The sequence below is a fragment of the Sarcophilus harrisii genome, chromosome 2 (assembly GCF_902635505.1).
Source record: "Sarcophilus harrisii chromosome 2, mSarHar1.11, whole genome shotgun sequence".
Taxonomy (NCBI): domain Eukaryota; kingdom Metazoa; phylum Chordata; class Mammalia; order Dasyuromorphia; family Dasyuridae; genus Sarcophilus; species Sarcophilus harrisii.
In genome coordinates this window covers 565,645,802-565,663,233 of record NC_045427.1, presented here as the reverse complement: position 1 = coordinate 565,663,233, position 17,432 = coordinate 565,645,802, and the positions used below count along the sequence as shown (strand labels likewise).

Below are 17,432 nucleotides of genomic sequence, written 5' to 3'. Positions count from 1 at the left end.
AGCATTTTAATAGCTTATCACCTAGCTGGAATCATGCTGGAGGAAAGGAGGATGCCTACCCTCAATGGCATTTTCTTATTTAGCTAATTAAAAAACCCCTACAATAATGCTTGACTATCCAACAGCCTAATTACCAGCATCTTTTTATTTGTACTATCATTAACTTCACAGCTGCTTTGCAAGTAATGTCATGGAGATGCCAGCTAAAACTATTAAATTTTTTCAAAAAGAGGAGCATCTAAACTAGACCAATTCTCATGAGTGGCTCTTCTGAACAAAAAACTATTTAGACTTTTAGAATTGGAAGATACCTTAGAAGTTTATCTATACTAATCTGATTTTAAAGTAAAGGAAATGGAGATCCAGAGATTGCTCAATGCTATACTGTTCATTAATGACAGAACTAGGCCTAATGCCCAAGACTCTTGACTTCTAGTCTGAATTTTCTACTATTTAATAAGCTTACTTGGGGAGTCAGCTACCATGACTTATTATTCTGAATCATGTTCCTTTCTGTGTCCTGTGTATTAAGAAATATTCCATTCTTCACACTTAAAAATACTGCATTTTCCTTTTCTTTCTTCCATGATTCTTGCTTTTCTTTGGAACATTTCAAGAATGGCCCAGAAGAACATTGTTTATAATATGATCCTGCTTGCTTTCTTGTTTTGAGAGACCAGGACACATTGTGATTTGCAGAATAGCCTACAATTTTCAGAAACTGCCTTCCATTCTCCATTTCTTGCTTCAGTTTAGATTTGAGGCAGCTAGGTGGTACCATAGTGCACAGTGTGTGCCAGACCTGGAGTCCTGAAGACTCATTCTCTGGAGTTCAAATTTTGCCTCAGACACTAGCTCTGTGACTCTGGGTAAGTCATTTAACTCTGTTTCTCTCAATTTCCTCTTCTAGAAAATGAGCAGAAGGAAATGGCAAACCACTCCAGTATTTTTGCCAAAAAAAAAAAAAAAAAAAAAAAATACATAACAAGAAACCTTTAGATTCAGGTCTACTTACGCTCTAAGACCAATTAAAATATTGATGTACTTCTCAGCTATTAAAGCCTTATTACCCATTTAGCCTTAATAGCTAAAAACTGCACTTAACATTTTTGGGATACCCTGATTAAATTTAGTAAAGACCCTTGCCTCAAATAGTGGTTATGTCAATATAAGGTATATTAATCAAGTATCTATCTTGATGTTATAAAGACATAGCATCCTGATTCTCCAGTTTCCAAGTTCCTGAACCTCACTGCTTAAACTGCTAGGCTTCACTCTTTGTCTGAATGGAGTAGTTGTATTTGTCTTCCCCTCCCCCCAAGATTTCAGCTCCCTCCTACTTAAAATTTTAAATTAGTTGCTAATTCCCTTCCCCACTTTCCAATTTCCCAATCCTGGCCCCCTTGGCCTGCTCTGCTGCCTAAGATCTGGTATGCTACCTATTCTTTAAGGTGACACTCAGAACTCTCTTTGCAAAGTTTAACCTTTTTAATCTGTGATTTACTCAAGTGGTAAAAATTGACTTTGTAGCCTTCTACTTCCTGAGCACTGGCATACAGAATAAGACATTACAGAATCTATAGGCAGCTAGGTGGCGCAGTGGATAGAGCACTAGCCCTGAAGTCAGGAGGATCTGAGTTCAAATGTGCTCTCAGACACTTAGCACATCCTAGCTGTGTGATCCTGGGCAAGTCACTTAATCCCAATTGCCCCAGGGGAAGAAAAAATTTTTAACATATGTTCCTGTATCTCATCCTTTTAGAGTTTCAGCTTCGAGTTTTGTAAAATGAAGTTAGACTAGATGGTCTCTGATGTCACTTTCAATTCTAAATCTATTAATTTCCTACAACTTCCACAAAAGGTTATTCTTTTAAGTTCTCCAAGCCACCACTTAGTATCCTCATAAAAATAAAAGATTAATTACCTCAGTTTTCTTTCTTCTATTGCTAGCTAATTAACCAACTTCTTCTCTTCAAAATCCAAATCCCTGGAAACAAACACTGTCCAGTTAATGGATTCTGCTTAACCTAAGGATTCTTTTTTTTTTTTGGGGGGGGGGGAGCTAGAGGCTTTTATGAATAGTCAGGGGCTGCATTCCTAAATATTAATCAGCTGCTTTTATCTATATATCCTTTGTCCTCTGGATGAAGAGGCCTGAATGATTTAATAGGGTTTTTAAAAATCACCTGCAGTGAAGTGTGATGAATCTGGATTTAGAAGGCATCTGGGTTCAAATACTATCTGAACTGCTTACTACTTATAAGATCTTGGGTAAGTCAGTTAATTCTCTTGATCTTGATTTCCTCATCTGCAAAATAAAAGTTGTATTAAATCATGGTATAAATTCAAATCGAAACTGGGACCATTAAATCTTTACATAAGAATCCTGAAAATTGCATATTGACTTAGATAACCACACATTAACTTTGCCTATGCTCCATTGTATTTTATTTTGTTAAGTATTTCCCATTTGGGTTCCATTTGGGAATACTGCCTCTCTACTAGATGACTTTGGAAATTCTCTTCAATTTTAAATTTATGATTCTATGATCTCAATTCACTTCATTTTTTCCCCTGATAATCCACTCAAATTTTCCACTTTATTTCAAAATCTATCTCTCTCCTTTTTCTCAAGAAGACCCAATTCTCCATGAATATTTGTCCTTACAAGTCCTTTTATTGTGCTCAAGTTCTATTTAACTAAGGTAAAGAGCTAGGTACTTGAACATTCTATTCTTGGCTTGACCACAAACACTTCATAAAATGAACATAACTGTGCCTTATTGCTTCCCATCTAAGTATTCCAAAAGAACCATGGTCCTATCTTGTTTTGTACATTTCTTTCTAGAGTTCAGTGGATAATTACTTTCTAATAGAACTATAAGTATTCCAGTAAAACCATGGTCCTATATTATTTTGAATGATATTTCTAGAGTTCATAATGGATAATCACTCTGTAATAGAACTACTTGTTATGATTCTTTCTTGTATTATGTACTATATATATCATATATTCATAATTGTGGGCAAACAAATTAGCACTGTAAGGTATTCATAAAACTGATCTCAGAATTAAAACTCTGAACTCCTTTTTTACAGAATGAAAACTCATCTCATTGTTAACACAAGCAGGGCTCTCAAAAGTCTGGAAGAGGCAACAGCTCAGAATGCATATCCCAAGTCATGCATCACAAGCTGAAAACTCATTTAGAGCCTGCCATCCTTCTTTCTTTCTCCTGCCAAACTCTCAACACAGGCGAGACTCCTTTGGAATTCACTGGAAAACTCAGGCAGAAGTAACAGCAAAAAATAGTGAGGCCAGAAAATTAGATGTCAAGAACACTAACAATAGCATGTTTTAAAAAAAATAAATCAATATATGTCTGCATATTTATATGTGTAGGGTAAATCCATCAAAGTAAACTGGGTGACATTTATTTTAGCCTGGATGAGTAATCTAGCATTTGATGACTCACGTAATATTATCAGCAAACCCCCCAAGCTTATGCATCTTAGTTAAACTAAAGGAAATTCTATAATAGATTTTCCACTAATTCAATCTTCTAATATAATCTGATTGTCAGCCAATTTACAAACTTAGAGCAGAGCTTCCTCCATATTCCACAGTTTGTTTTTTACTGTCCTCTTAATCATTTCTGTAGCTAGACTGAATCTGATGTTTGCAAACTGCTCATTTTAGTAGGAATTGAAAAAAAAATTTTTTTAATGAGAATTTTTTTTTAATCTTCTATGCTTTTCACAGGCTTGGCAAGGCTCTGGTGATCTAATAGGGTTTTTCCATCTGCTGTATCTGATTTTAAAAGTTAAAAGTCCCAATCATAACTTCTTAAAACCTACTTTATGCCTAAAGAGGAAGTATGGCCCCATTGGTTTCAACAGTTGGCAAAGTATTTAAACTTTGGGTTTAAATAAACTGTGGCTCTAAGAGAAAAGTCATTCAAACTCTTTGTACTTCAGTTTTTCTAGCTAAAGATTTTATAACCTTAAAAAGATAGGAAACTTTTGCCCAACACCACACATGACAATTAGAATTGTACAGAAATCATAATTCTTACACAAGTGAATCTAGGGTGTGCATTTTTCAAAATTTGTACTTTTGCTTATGCTGTGCCACCTCCCCTTTCCTTGGGAATATCTTTTTCTTCCATCCCTATTTAATCTTGTCCATCTGTCAAAGTCCCAGATCAAGTTTTATCTCTTTCATGAATCAAACAACTACCAACCAACATTAATTGGGTACTTATTAAGTGCTAGAATGGTGGAAATACAAAAGTGAAATAGTTCCTTTCAGAAAACTTGTATTGGAGGGAGAAAAAATGCATAGTATGTATACATTTAAATGTATATAAAAAAATGTAAGGTAGTATCCCTTTTCATATATTTTAATATAGATTAATTCTGGAAAAGTTATTTTGTGTAAAGAAAAATATTTAAATTAAGTGGCAAAGAATGTTAAATTATTGCTAGTGTGGATGAACATTTTGGTACTTGAAATGAATTATTAAAAAAAACTTTGGCTAAACAATTGCTAAAATATATAAAAAAATGTTCAGATGTGATTTGAACTACTTTATACACGTGGTATAAATATAAACAATTAAATCATGTAAAAGAGTTAGGATGATGTCTTACTTGTTTGAGCTGATTAATGATTTAGATGGACAGAGAAAGAACTCTGAAACATTGAACATGAGCATTAAGAAAATAATCTAATGGACACAAAATGAAATGGAGGGCCACGAAGAAAGTTTAGAATTGTAAGGCATTATGATCTTATTACCACACCAGCATATAGCTATTTTAAGACCATGGAGAAAGTAAGGAAGGAAAGAAGAAAGGAAAGTGAGGAGGGAAGAAAGAGGGAGAAAAGAAAACAAAGTTCATATAATTATTTGGAATTTGAAATATTTTTAAAGGGTGTTGGCTTCAAAGAGGGAAATTTGGTTAGTTGTTACCTTTTAAGTCAAAAGTTAATACTGTGTGTACCCTAACTGATCTGATTTAAAACAACTTGTTGGAGCTGTTTGAAGAGAACAGGAACAGGTCAGTGCCAAAGTGGTTTTTACTACCTGATTCAGGTCCTGAAAGAGGTTTCCAACTTTATTGGATATGAGCTTCATTATAGCAATTATTCTTTTTAGCACTCTAGGGCTCAAGTAGGGGAGCCTTTCACAAGTCCTGTTGCTCTTTTCTGCCTCCTCTAGTTTGAAAGGGAAAAGTAAAATGAGGAAAGGTTTTGTAGCTACTTTGCTGATGCTGAGATTTACCTGGATGACATGAAACCCTAATGAATGAAAAGCCAGTTATGCTTGTTAAGTCTTAAACAATCAAGCTGAGCTGTTTGCTGTTGAGTTCTGTTCCAAATAGACAATGAAGCATCTTGATGAGTGAGAACTGGTAGTGTATATGTAGTGTGCAGAGAGCCAGCTTGATAACTTCTGTCTTTGTTTGGCTTAAAGGAAAGTGCTCTAAAGGAGTAATACTTTCTAAAAGAGTAAATATAAGCTAAAAGAGCTTATAAATTTTTACATAAAATAGGTTTGTTCAAATGTACTGCAATGAGAACTGCAGTACATGTTTTATGTAGTATAGCTGTTCCTGAATGCACCAATCACATCAAAACTAAAGTTCACAGTTATAAATTACACCAATCACACAGACTTTCTTTTCTCATATGTCTGCCTGTAGGACTCCCCCACAGAAAGAATATCTTGGTGGGAAAAATATGACCTAGGTTTATGTGTATTGTAATGTATTGTTCATGCATTTGTTTTAATCTATGTACCTATGCTGTTAATATTTCTTTTGCTTGATTGCTAAGTAAATGGTTGTTTAAGATTTTAAAATATCATTACTGTGACCGGTTTGTAAAACCATAGAAATGAATTAGTGGGGGCTCAAAAGTTAAGGTGGTGAGTAGGAATATTGTACTCCTACTTCAACAGGGGACCCTGAATCTGAAAATAAGTGATGCTTCTCTAGAAACCTAGACTTGCCATGTAAGAAAAGGTTGAAGCAAATCACTTCAGAGAATAAGTAGATGTACACATGCTTATATAAGAAATGTGAAGCCCTATAGAGAACACTGGGCATATCCCAACCAGTCCTCACAAATACAAGGTAATTGTAAGGGGAAGGCAATGAAAAATTTGGAAAGGCTGCATGTAGAAAGTAGCAATTGAGTTGAAGGAAATTAGGGAACTTAGATGGAAATAAAAATGAAGTCTACTCCAAGGCGGGGAGTGTCTACACAAAAGGCCTGGTGACAAGAGATGAAGTATGATATGTAAGGAACATGAAGGCGGCCAAGGAGAGACCACAATGCATGAAAAGGAGAATTGTGGAATTGTGGAAGGCTAAAAAGAGAGGTTCTGAAATCGACCCTGAATGCCTAGAGAAAATAGAAAACCATTGGAATTTGATGAGTTGGGAGTGACATAGTCAACATATTGGTTAGGAAAATCACTTTAAAAGTAGTATGGAGGATAGACTGATATATGGAGAGATGAGTCACTAAATCCAATGTTGCAATCTGTTGCAATAGTCCAGATGAATAGATGATGAGGGCTTATACTGGGTGGTAAGCTGTGTGAGTGCAGAATAATGGTCTTGCCCTCATCTTGGTACCCTAATAGTTCAGGTTTTATGCTGGGAAGAAACATTTAAAAATGGTTTATATAGCCCTAAACCCAGCAAGGATATGCAACAAGTTTACAGCAACATCTAACTGTTCTTTACATAGTCTCTTGTCTACAAATGAAAATGTACCTATTCAGCAGAGCAAGGGATAGTGACTTTTGTGGTCTTCTAGCATCTACCAAATCTAGAGCGTACCAATTCCACATGGGGAGGACCTTTTATGCTCCTCAAGGACCATAAAGTCAAAGTAACATAGTAAAAGGCCATCAGAAAGCTGCATTGAGGGAAGTACAGAATGGGCCTTAACCCAACCCTGTTATGAGCCAGAACCTGAAATAAGGTGATTAACTCAAGGGAGATGTTAGAATCCTAAATCTCCCATACTTGTGAACTCCAATGTGTGAGCTAATGTGTGAATTCTTAAAGGTGCAAACACAAGCATTGTTTCTATCAATATTAGTGACTTAACACTTTGTAAGGATTTACTCTAATGTATGAACCAATAAGCATTGTATCAATTCCATTGAGTTAACACTAGGATTCTCATAACAGGGGAGAAAGTTTTTTTCCTTGGCAATGTTGAATTTAAGATGTCTATTGGACATCTATTTGGATATGTCTTTTAGGTAGTTGGTGATGTGGGGCTGCAATTTAAGAGATTTAAGCTAGTTCTAGAAATTATATAAAGATGATAAACTTATAAGAACTGATTAATGCTCTGAAGAGAGAGCAAAAGGAAGAGGGCCGAGGACAAAACCTTGGCTTACATTCACAATTAGGGAGTTGGATATATAGATGTTCATGGTGCAAGAAAATATAAGATTATAGGAAATAGGAATAAGAATCAGAAAAATTCAGTGTCATGAAAACACAGAGCAGAGCATTTTCTTTGTTGGCTGGCAATGACAAGTGCTACAGAGAAGTCAAAACACTGACTTCTTCACAACATTGAAGAAAAAACATTGACCTCAGTAATTAAGAAATTATTGGTATTTAAAAAAAAAAAGTTTCAGCTGATAATGTTAGAAGTCAGAATGAGAGAGCTTTTGAAGTTGGTGAGAGGGGAAGCAATGAATAGTTTGGCTGTAAGAGGGAAGAGAGATTTAAATTATGGCTTGAGGGTGTGTAGTAGGGTTAATTTTTTTTAAGACTATATAGACCTAAAACACCCAGTTGTCAAAGTTGCATACACATTCTCATTTGAGCTTTACAACACAGTGAGATAGGAACCAAGTTATTTTATTTTGTAGATGAGGAAAATAAGGATATATATATATATATATATATATATATATATATATATGCTCTCTCTATGAAAATACATATATACTCTTAAAGCAGTTTATAATTTAGGTAGGTGTTAGAATCCTTACAAAGTGTTAAGTCATTAGAATTGAGAGAGACAATAATTATCTAATTTAGCATGGTTCAGTATGATTGATCTGGATCCTATAAGGAGATGTTATGGGCCAGAACTTGAAACAAGGTACTAAGTGGAATTGAGGAGACAATGTTTAAATCTAGTTTAGAATTGATTTAATCCTACAACAAAATAATGATTTCCCAGTGATATAATGATTGGTGTATACTCAGTGTACAGCATATAAGCAAGAAGCTCTCAGGGCCAGACACAGAAGCCCACTAGAAGCTCTCGGAGGAGGAGATAGATTCATTCCATCTTCCACGTTTGTGCTGGCTGGAGGCAGAAGCTGGCAGAGGCAAAGGACTAGCAGCAGGAGCTCTCGGAATCAAGGAGAAAGGCCTCTAAGAAAACTAACCAGGCCCCAGGAAAAGAGACAAGACTTTGAAGGAGACATTAAAGGATTTGGGCTTTAACTCCTGGCTGCACTTGGGGTGATTACACTAAACTGAAAGGAAGGCTGCCTCCAGAAACCTCCCCAAGAAATCTGTTCCCAAAGAACCATCATATTATACAAAAGAAGAAAACACCACAGGTAGGCAATCAAATTCATCATATATAAAATAGTTAAATATAAACATAAGGTAGAATGTGTGGTGTCCCTTAGTATAGGCAGCAAGAAATGCTAACTCACCCTGAGCTGAAGTGTGCACTGCCATCATTTCCTATTCTTTCATGCCATCTATCTATGCCCATCTCATGTTCCAATTTAGCTCTGTCTGCACATTCCATTTTGACCATTAAAATTCCCATTCTTGAATTATTTGAAAAATTTCCCTTAAATGCATTCCTTCAATCTTTTGGAACTCATCGAGTGTTGGTCCTTCTACCCTCCTTCCTTTCTACCAAGTCAATGCATTTCTGTTCATCCTTTCCAGTACTGATGGTATCTTCCTTCCCACACCTAACAAACTGGTTCTAGAGGTAAAGTTGGTATCCTTGTTCCTCACTGCCATTTCCAGGATCTCCAACATCACTCAGCAATTGTGTTATTCATATCCTAGTAATCTTGATAGCTTTGAGGATATTCTCCCTCATTTTTAAGAGATCAGTACTTGGTTTCTAGTTCTCTCTACCCTAACCCTTGCCTTACGTTCTCTCAAACCCCATGTCTTCACAATTCTTCATTCTGTTCAACTTCCATAGCCTTTTCCTTCACTTTGACTCACTCACATTCAAGGTCAATCAAGGTTGGCATATCCTTTAAAGTTGTCAGAGTTGCAATCACATTTCAGCTTTACAACCAACACAGTGAGAATATAACGAAAATATAACAACACCTAGTTATTATTCTATTTTATAGATGAGAAAAATAAAATTCCAAAGGGCTAAGTGGTTTGCTCACACACTCGTGTACACACACACACACACACACACACACACATACACAGAGCTAGTGTCAGAAACAGGATTGACACCCAGGTCTCTTTTGACTCCCAACACTTTCCACTACATTAGGTTGTGTTCCTTCATAATAAGGAACAGAACTAAGATTATCTCACTTAAAGGGGAAAAAGAAGGCTGATGAAAGAATTAAATAATCTTTTGAATATATAAAAGGTAATTTTGTAGGTGGCAATGAGATATAAAGGGTTCATTCTTTCAACAAGTGTTTACTGAGCAGTTAATATGGATGAAGGCACTTGGGGAAAAAACAAATTTTGATTCATCAAGGAGTTTAATTTAGTCAGGAAATACGGGACCAAAAAACTATAAAATTGAACATTAAAACGTTCAAGAGAAATGTGAGGTCCTATGAGAATTCTAAGGAAGGAATACTTCTGATTCCTAAGACAAGGAAATCAGGTCAAGCAATATCAAATAAAGAGGAAATGATTCTTGAAGATTTTAAAAAGAACAAACTAAAGTACTAAACTTAGGTTTAAAAAAATCAACAAGCAATCATTAGATTATGACATGAATTTGAAACTCTTCATCCATTCCAGATTCAGCTGTACAGATAAAAATACTAAAGTCCAAAGAAGTGATTAAGGGCTCACCATTAACTCAAGTCTAGACTTGAATCCACTTTCTTGACTTTCAGTCTAATGTTCATTTTTATACACATACATTTTTCTCAATTCAACAAGCATTTGAGTGATGACTATATGCCAGACACTGTGCTGGGGATTCGAGACACAAAGACAGAAAACAAAATAATCCCTATCTTCAAGAAGCTTACATTCTACCAGAACACATGTAAAGATAAGTATATAAAACATGTATACAGAATGAATACAAAGCACTCAAGATAACTAATTTTTATTATTTTGTAAAGCAAAGGTTCAATCATCCCTACTACCTCCCACTATCTATCTAATATCTCCTACTATCTACCTAATAACTACTAATTTATAAACTCCCTTGTAAGCTTCCCTAGAGGCTCCCTTTTGCCTCCAGGATTAAATACAAAATCCTCTTTGGCATTCAAAGCCTTTTATAACTAACCCTCTTCTATTTTTCCAGACTTACACTTTACTCCTTACCACATATTCTTTGATTTAATGTCAATGGCTTTCTGGCTGTTTCATCAACAACACACTTCATTTAGGATTGGGGGTTTTTTCCTGACTGTCTCCCCTGCCTGTCTACAAGCTTCCTGACTTTTTTAAGTTCCAAGGAAAACCCTATCTTTTACAAAAAGCCTTTCCCAACCCCTCTTAATTCTAATTCCTTCCCTCTGTTAATCTTTTCTAATTTACCCTGTATATATCTTGTATTTATTTGTATTGACTGACAGTCATTAGAGACTGTGAGTTTCTTGCTAATATGGACTATCTTAGCCTCATTTTGTATCCCCAGTAGAGAGTAGTACCCTCACATTTAAGCACTTAATGTTAATTGACTGAATTTGGGGGAAACCACTAATAATGGTAAAGATCGGGAAAGACTTCTCATGGGAAATAGAATCCGAGTTATATTTTGAAGCTTGGGATTCTAGAAAGTGGGAATGAGGAGAAAGAATATTCCAGAAATGGAGGGCAGCCAAAGGCAAGGTGATAGAATGTTACATATAAGAATTGCAAGGTGGTGAGTTTGATAAGAATAGCAAGGTGGTGAGTTTGACAGGAATTGAGATTGAAGGGAATATTCATCATGAATTTTTTATTTATACATATTCACACAATATTTTAAGGTTGCCAAGTTCCTTTATAGATATCCGTACAACAACCCTGTGGAAGGTAGATTCTATTATCTCCATTTAAAGATGGGAAAACTAAGATAGAGACAGATCTAGGGTCCCACAGCTAATAAATGTCTAGGGCAGAATATGAACTCTGATCTTTCTGATTCAAAGTCTACCTTGGAAAAGAGTCAGATTGTGAAGGGCTTTAAAAGGCAAATAGAATGTAGTTTTTCTCAACACTTCAGAGAAACAGTCCCTAGAAAGGAGTCATCAAGTAGCAAAAGCTACAGAGAAGCCAAGATAGTGGCAGAGAAAAGGCCATTCCATTAATAGTTAGGTTAATAGTAATTAATCTTAGCAAGAGTTGTTTCAGTTGAACAGTGGGGACTGAAGTCACATTTTAGAAGGGGTTGAGGAATGTGGAAGCAGTGAATGATTACATATAGCTTTTTCTGAAGTTTGGCTGTAGAGACAAGTCTATAGCTTGAGTTGATAATGGGGTCAAATGAAAAGTTTAAAGATATGGGGAAGACAAAGCAAAATTCATAGGTAGTAGTCAGAGGATAATTGAAAATTAATAAGAGGTAGGGGATGATTGAAGGTATAGCCTCAAGGAAACAGGAGGAGATAGTATCAAGGACACTAGTAGACAAGTAGCCTTTGCTAGAGTATTGGTGTTTTCAGTTACCCATTATACCAAAGTTCAGATCCAGCCATGATTCACTTTCCTCTTTTGCCATTTCATCAGCGTTGATGAGTTCTAAAACCAGTATCAAAAAGTTTAACACTGTCCTGAGTTGTGGTCTCATTTCCCACTATATCAACCAAACTTCAAACAATCTTTTCACTGGTCACTATATATATCTATTTTCTGATAATCCTCTACTTTCTGATTTCCAGTTCTAGAATCACAACCAAATGAACTGTAACTGGTCCTGGAAAGATACTTGAATTTTGTCCTATAGTTCCTTTCACCAACTATGCAAATTTCCAAATCAAAATTTTCTTCCCTGGCTCCCTATTCCCTTTTTATTTTTTTTGTCAGAATGTAAACTACTGAAACAAATTCAGAGGAACACAGGCTAGGGAGAAATATTTTGATCTGGAAATTTGCAGGAATGGTGAATAGAACCATAGGGCAAAAAAAATTCAAGCATTTTTTCCAGGACCAAAGAATGTAAACTACTTTTAAGAGCAATCTTTGTTTTTGTATTTGAAATCCCAATGCACAATAATGCATAGTATTTGGCACAAAATACTCAACAAACACTTCTTATTAATTTGTGAAAGATATCTATCTCTTCCTCATGAGACTAGAGAGGGATTTCAGCACATACTGGAGGCCAATTTACAAATCTGGTGTTGTTAATAGAATCCTTGATATGAAAGTGCTACAAAAAATTAAACTCTCAGTTCTTATAACACTCCTGTAAGGAAGCTGGAATCATTTACACAGATACTATAAATGATTCATCACTTGGCACAAGTATCAAAAAGCTTTTGAGAAATACTCTTCCTAGACAAATGAAATTTTCATTGTCACAAAAGTTTGTCTACTCTTTGTGGCAGAACACTGATGACATTACAACATTGGACATATACTTTGAGACTGTTTAACTGTAATTGAGATTATTAGCCATCAGTAAGCTCTCTTGTATATATTAAATACATGCCAAATAAATAAATAGTATGTATCAAGCTTATATAAATACATATCAAATATAAATTTGAAAAGTTATAACATAAAAGTTATAAAGTCTCAAAATTAAGAGATGTTTTTCTCCAAATGCAGATATACTTTTTCCCCTTAGCTTTTGATCTAAGAAAAACACTAACAGGATACTATTTTACAATCAGATTGGAATAGTACAGTGGCCATTTTGTTTAATTGTTTATTGTATCCTTCAAAATTGTGATTCTGAAGAGGCAGGCAGATGAGATACCAGGAATGGGTGTGTCAACAAGTAAAAAGTATCCTCCTAGAAATCACAAAAAGTCACTTGCTTAATCCTAATAGTAGTATAGACATGGTGATGAAATAAAAACATTTTTCACAGTCTTGTGTTGAGACCTATGTAAAGTCAGTCTGAGAGTCCCTGCCTTATGTCAACTTACAATTTAGAATAGTAGACTTCAAGAAAGACTTAAAGTACACAACAAAGATTGATTATATTTAAAAAATTAGTGTAAATGAAACCTTTGATAAGAACAGTAGGTAAACTGTGTACAATGCATTTCAAGTTTTCATTTCTAAACAATGTGATTTAAAACCAAGCCATTTGTTGATGTCATTAAGGTAAAATCAGTAATACAGGAATCTTACTAGGATCCTTTTCTGACCACATGACAGCAAGAAAGTTTTATGCATTTTTTATGCATTTTCACTGCCATCTAATGGAAACTTTGAGCACTGAGATTCCATATGTACAATAGGTAAAATTTTCCTTTTCCTTTTTTTGTCTTTTTTACCTATTTAGTTCTAGAGTAGGTTGACAAAATAGCTAAATACAACTCCAAGAAATCCCTGAGATTCTAGTATTTATAGTTTTTACCTTCTGAAAAAAAAATGCAAAAATCCTTTTTTCTCTCCACACCTGAGCAAGTCGACCAGGCTATAGTTTTTCTGTTACATAGTGTTGAAAGTTAGCTTGCTATATACATACTATATGAAGGATTGTATGCACACCCCACCCAAGACTCATAAGTTTTCAGTATGCTCTAAGACAAGTTTTGAGGAAGAAGAGGGGAAAACTATTTTCAAAGAACACAGAGTTTCTTAGATTCATGTTGTCTGTGTGTAATCAATTCTATTTAGGAGACTATCTTTTTGGTAGCTATACTCATTTATCTCAAAGATCAAATTTATCTCAGGATCAAATTATATATTTGTAAAACTGAACATTCACACAAAGGAGACACTACATAAATTCTCAATTTCACTTTCTTTTCTCCCTACCCTCCCCATCTCCATCCTAGTAGCTGTATTGAACATGTGTGACAAAAAAAGGCATTAAAAAAAAAGGCAAAGTATGTCCTTCCACATTTGAAGAAAAGGCACAGTAAACTCATGCTTATAGCAAAATCATTCATTTTTCTGCACATAATCCAAGTCATCCTTCTTGATCTTCAAATACTTGCATGTTACTTCCATCAGCCTCCAGCTATGTCTACATCTTTCCTGCTATCCTTGGTTTGTTCCAGCATTTCTCCAGAGTGCTATTTTCTTGTGATTTTTATACTCTTCCACATCATTCCCTAAACTTGTCAAATTATCTCTCCAACATAGCATATCTCACAAACTTGACACTCCATCAGTTCTTTCCCAAGCCATCACTACTGAAGTATACATTTTTCTCCTTTCCCTAAATAAATTCCTTAGTAAAATAGTTCAATTCCACACTATTCTCTGCCTTGAACCATGGTATCATCGAATGTGCCTTGAAAAGCTCCACCTTTATATTACATCTATCTACCTTTGCTCCTATTCGCATACAACTGAAGGGAGCTGGTGAAAATCATGAAACTACGTTGGTTTGTCTACTACAATTTTATGAACATAATCTCAGGTCTTCTCTGCAGTAGAGCAATTCTTTTGTACCTCTATAACTGATTTACTATCTTTTCATCTCTTCAAATCTCTCCTAGTTCTCTCCTCACCTGAGTGAGGACTTTGTCTCAAATTGAAGCCATTCATTGAAGAGTCCTGCTTAATCTAATACCACTCAGATAACTTTACTGCTAGCTACTTTCTTTCACCTCTTTCAACCAAGATGGTTCTTTTCCTTACCAAAGAAAAGCCCTCTAATTCACATGCTCTTGATCCCATTTCATCTTCTCCAGGTGACTGCCCTTCTATCATTCTTTCTCAGCAACTTTCAATCTCTCCCCGTCTATTGATTGTCTCTCTGCTGCTTACAGATATGCCTACTTTAAAAATCCTCAACCTTTTTAAGGATACTCCTTCCAAAAACTATTTACAGTTGGTATTGCTACTTCTTTTCCTCTGATTCTTTTCTACATTCTCTACAATGTTGATTTCAGACCTCATCATTCAATTGAAATTGTACTCTCCAAAATTAGCAATGCTCTTATTTTCCAAATCTGATCTTTTTGACCTTCGTTTTTCTTTACCTCTTTGCAGCTTTTGACACTGTCAGTCACCCTCTCTTTCCCCTTGATACGCTTCTGTCTAGGTTTTCATGGTAAAAGTTCTCTCTTAAGTTTGTCTTCTGACTATTCTGTCCTTTGTTGAATCTTGATTCTGGTCATTCCCACTAATAGTAGCTGTCTCATAGAGCTTTATCCAGTCCCTCTTATTTTCTGCATCTAGAATATTTCACTTAGAGATCTTAACTAATTCCTATGCATTTCAATTATCATCTAAGTGCATGATTTTCAGATCAATTTGACCAGCTCTGCTCTCTCTCAACTTCAGGTTTGCATTTCCAAATTGCCTACTGGACACCATGAAATGGATCCATAGACATCTTCAATTCGACACATACAAAAACAAATTATCTTTCTTCCCAGAGCCATCTGCACTCAGACAAGGCTGTGGGGAGTCACAACATAGTATTTCACTTTTTTTGTTGTTTCTCATTTTTTCCATTTTGGTTGGATTTTTCTTGGGCAGCATAATAAATGTGTAAAGTATATAGAATTGCACTTGTTTAGCATACATTGAATGACTTGCCTGTCTAGGGAAGGGGTGGGAAGGAAGAGAGGGAGAAAAAAAATTGGAACACAAGGTTTTGAAAGGATGAAGGTTGAAAATTATCTATGTATATGTTTTAAAAATAAAAAGCTTTAATTTAAAAAAAAAAGGAAAAAAAAAAGAAATTGACCCTATTGTGGGATTCAGAAAAACCCAGAAATGCTTTCGTGAATTAATTCCCAATTAAGTAAGCAGAAGTAGGAGAATAATTTATACCATAACTATAATAATTCGAAATAAAATAGCTTTGAAAGATAAGGCAACCTTTTAAATAACTATGTTGCAGTGGTAGAAAGGCATTGTCTTGGAGCTCAGATAAGACTTTCAAAACACTGATAACTATAACTGCTCTGCCACTGAGGATCAAAAAAAAAAAACCCAAAAAAACAAAAAAACTACATCTCATCCCCACCTTGAAATTCTTATAACAAGAATACAAAGTTTTTATTGGCTAAACAAACAAGTCTCTCATGTATGTACTCAATGAGAGAATTCACCAACTTCGACTCTTTTTTTTTGACAAACTAAAATAAAAATAGCAAAGAACACCAAGTTTTCTCACGCATTGTCTTTTTCAGCTTCTCCAAGCCAGGTAATTACTTACACATTGCTGCCCCCTGCTGTTGGCGAGTGAAATGAGCTTCCCAATTTTAGGCAACAACCTAAAATTCAACAGAACAGGAGCATCTAGATACAGACACCCCAAGATAGATATCGTTCCTGAACTAAAATTCTCCGTGCCCTCCCATCATCCTTAAAACAGACATTAAACTTGACCCACCGGCCCCCATTCATTCAGCAAACGCCAGGACGGTGCTAAGGGGAGCCGACTCTGGAAATGACAGAAGATGCCTAATTCAGATAGGGATGACAAGAGGTAGGCCAGTGACCCCTATCCCCAGATCACAAAGCGTTCCCAGCAAAGACGCCCAGGTGAGGCTCTTAGCGAAAAAGTTCCCTCCAAAGGCCCCCAACCGTTTCTAAGAACTCAAAAATCGTCACACCACACTCGGCATGCACCGCGGGCAAGGCCATCTAAACGCGGCCTAACAATGACCGAAGCCGGAGGGATCACAATTCCAAGCTGGTCTCGCTGGGGAAGCTCTAGCCAACAAACTGGTGAATTACAGAAAGGGGGTCAGAGGTCATCCTCCCCGCCACAGAAGCTTCTCGGCCCCCGGCCTTACACACTCCGGGCCTACGAAGCCCCCGCCTCATTTTTTTGGTCTTTAAGCTGCACCCTTTTCTCTCTGAACAGAAAAGCCCTCGGGCTACTCTTGGCCTGAGGCTTAGGAGATTTCGCTTTCCCACAGATTTAAACTACTTCCCCTCCCTTTGGGCCTCAATTTCCTAATCCACAGAGTGGGGGCACTCCCGACCCAAAGGCAAACTGGAAACGCAGACGCAATCAGGGAAAGCAGAGACAGGAAGAGCTAATCTTCCCCCTAGCCGCCTCCGAACTACGAGGCGCCCAACCTTCCAACCACAGCCAGCTCAGTACAGGATGTGAC

General features: G+C 36.0%; 1 long non-coding RNA gene across 1 annotated transcript in view; it reads right to left on the bottom strand.

Moving 5' to 3' along the window:
* Window positions 1-17,404, bottom strand: part of LOC116421891 — a 28,257-nt gene extending 10,853 nt beyond the window's left edge. Inside the window, exons 1-2 of the long non-coding RNA XR_004232477.1 lie at window positions 16,703-17,404; window positions 2,187-2,308 (exon numbers count right to left, since the gene is read on the bottom strand). This is a non-coding gene — a long non-coding RNA (uncharacterized LOC116421891). The remainder of the gene's footprint in view (window positions 1-2,186; window positions 2,309-16,702) is intronic.
* Window positions 17,405-17,432: the final 28 nt, after the last annotated feature.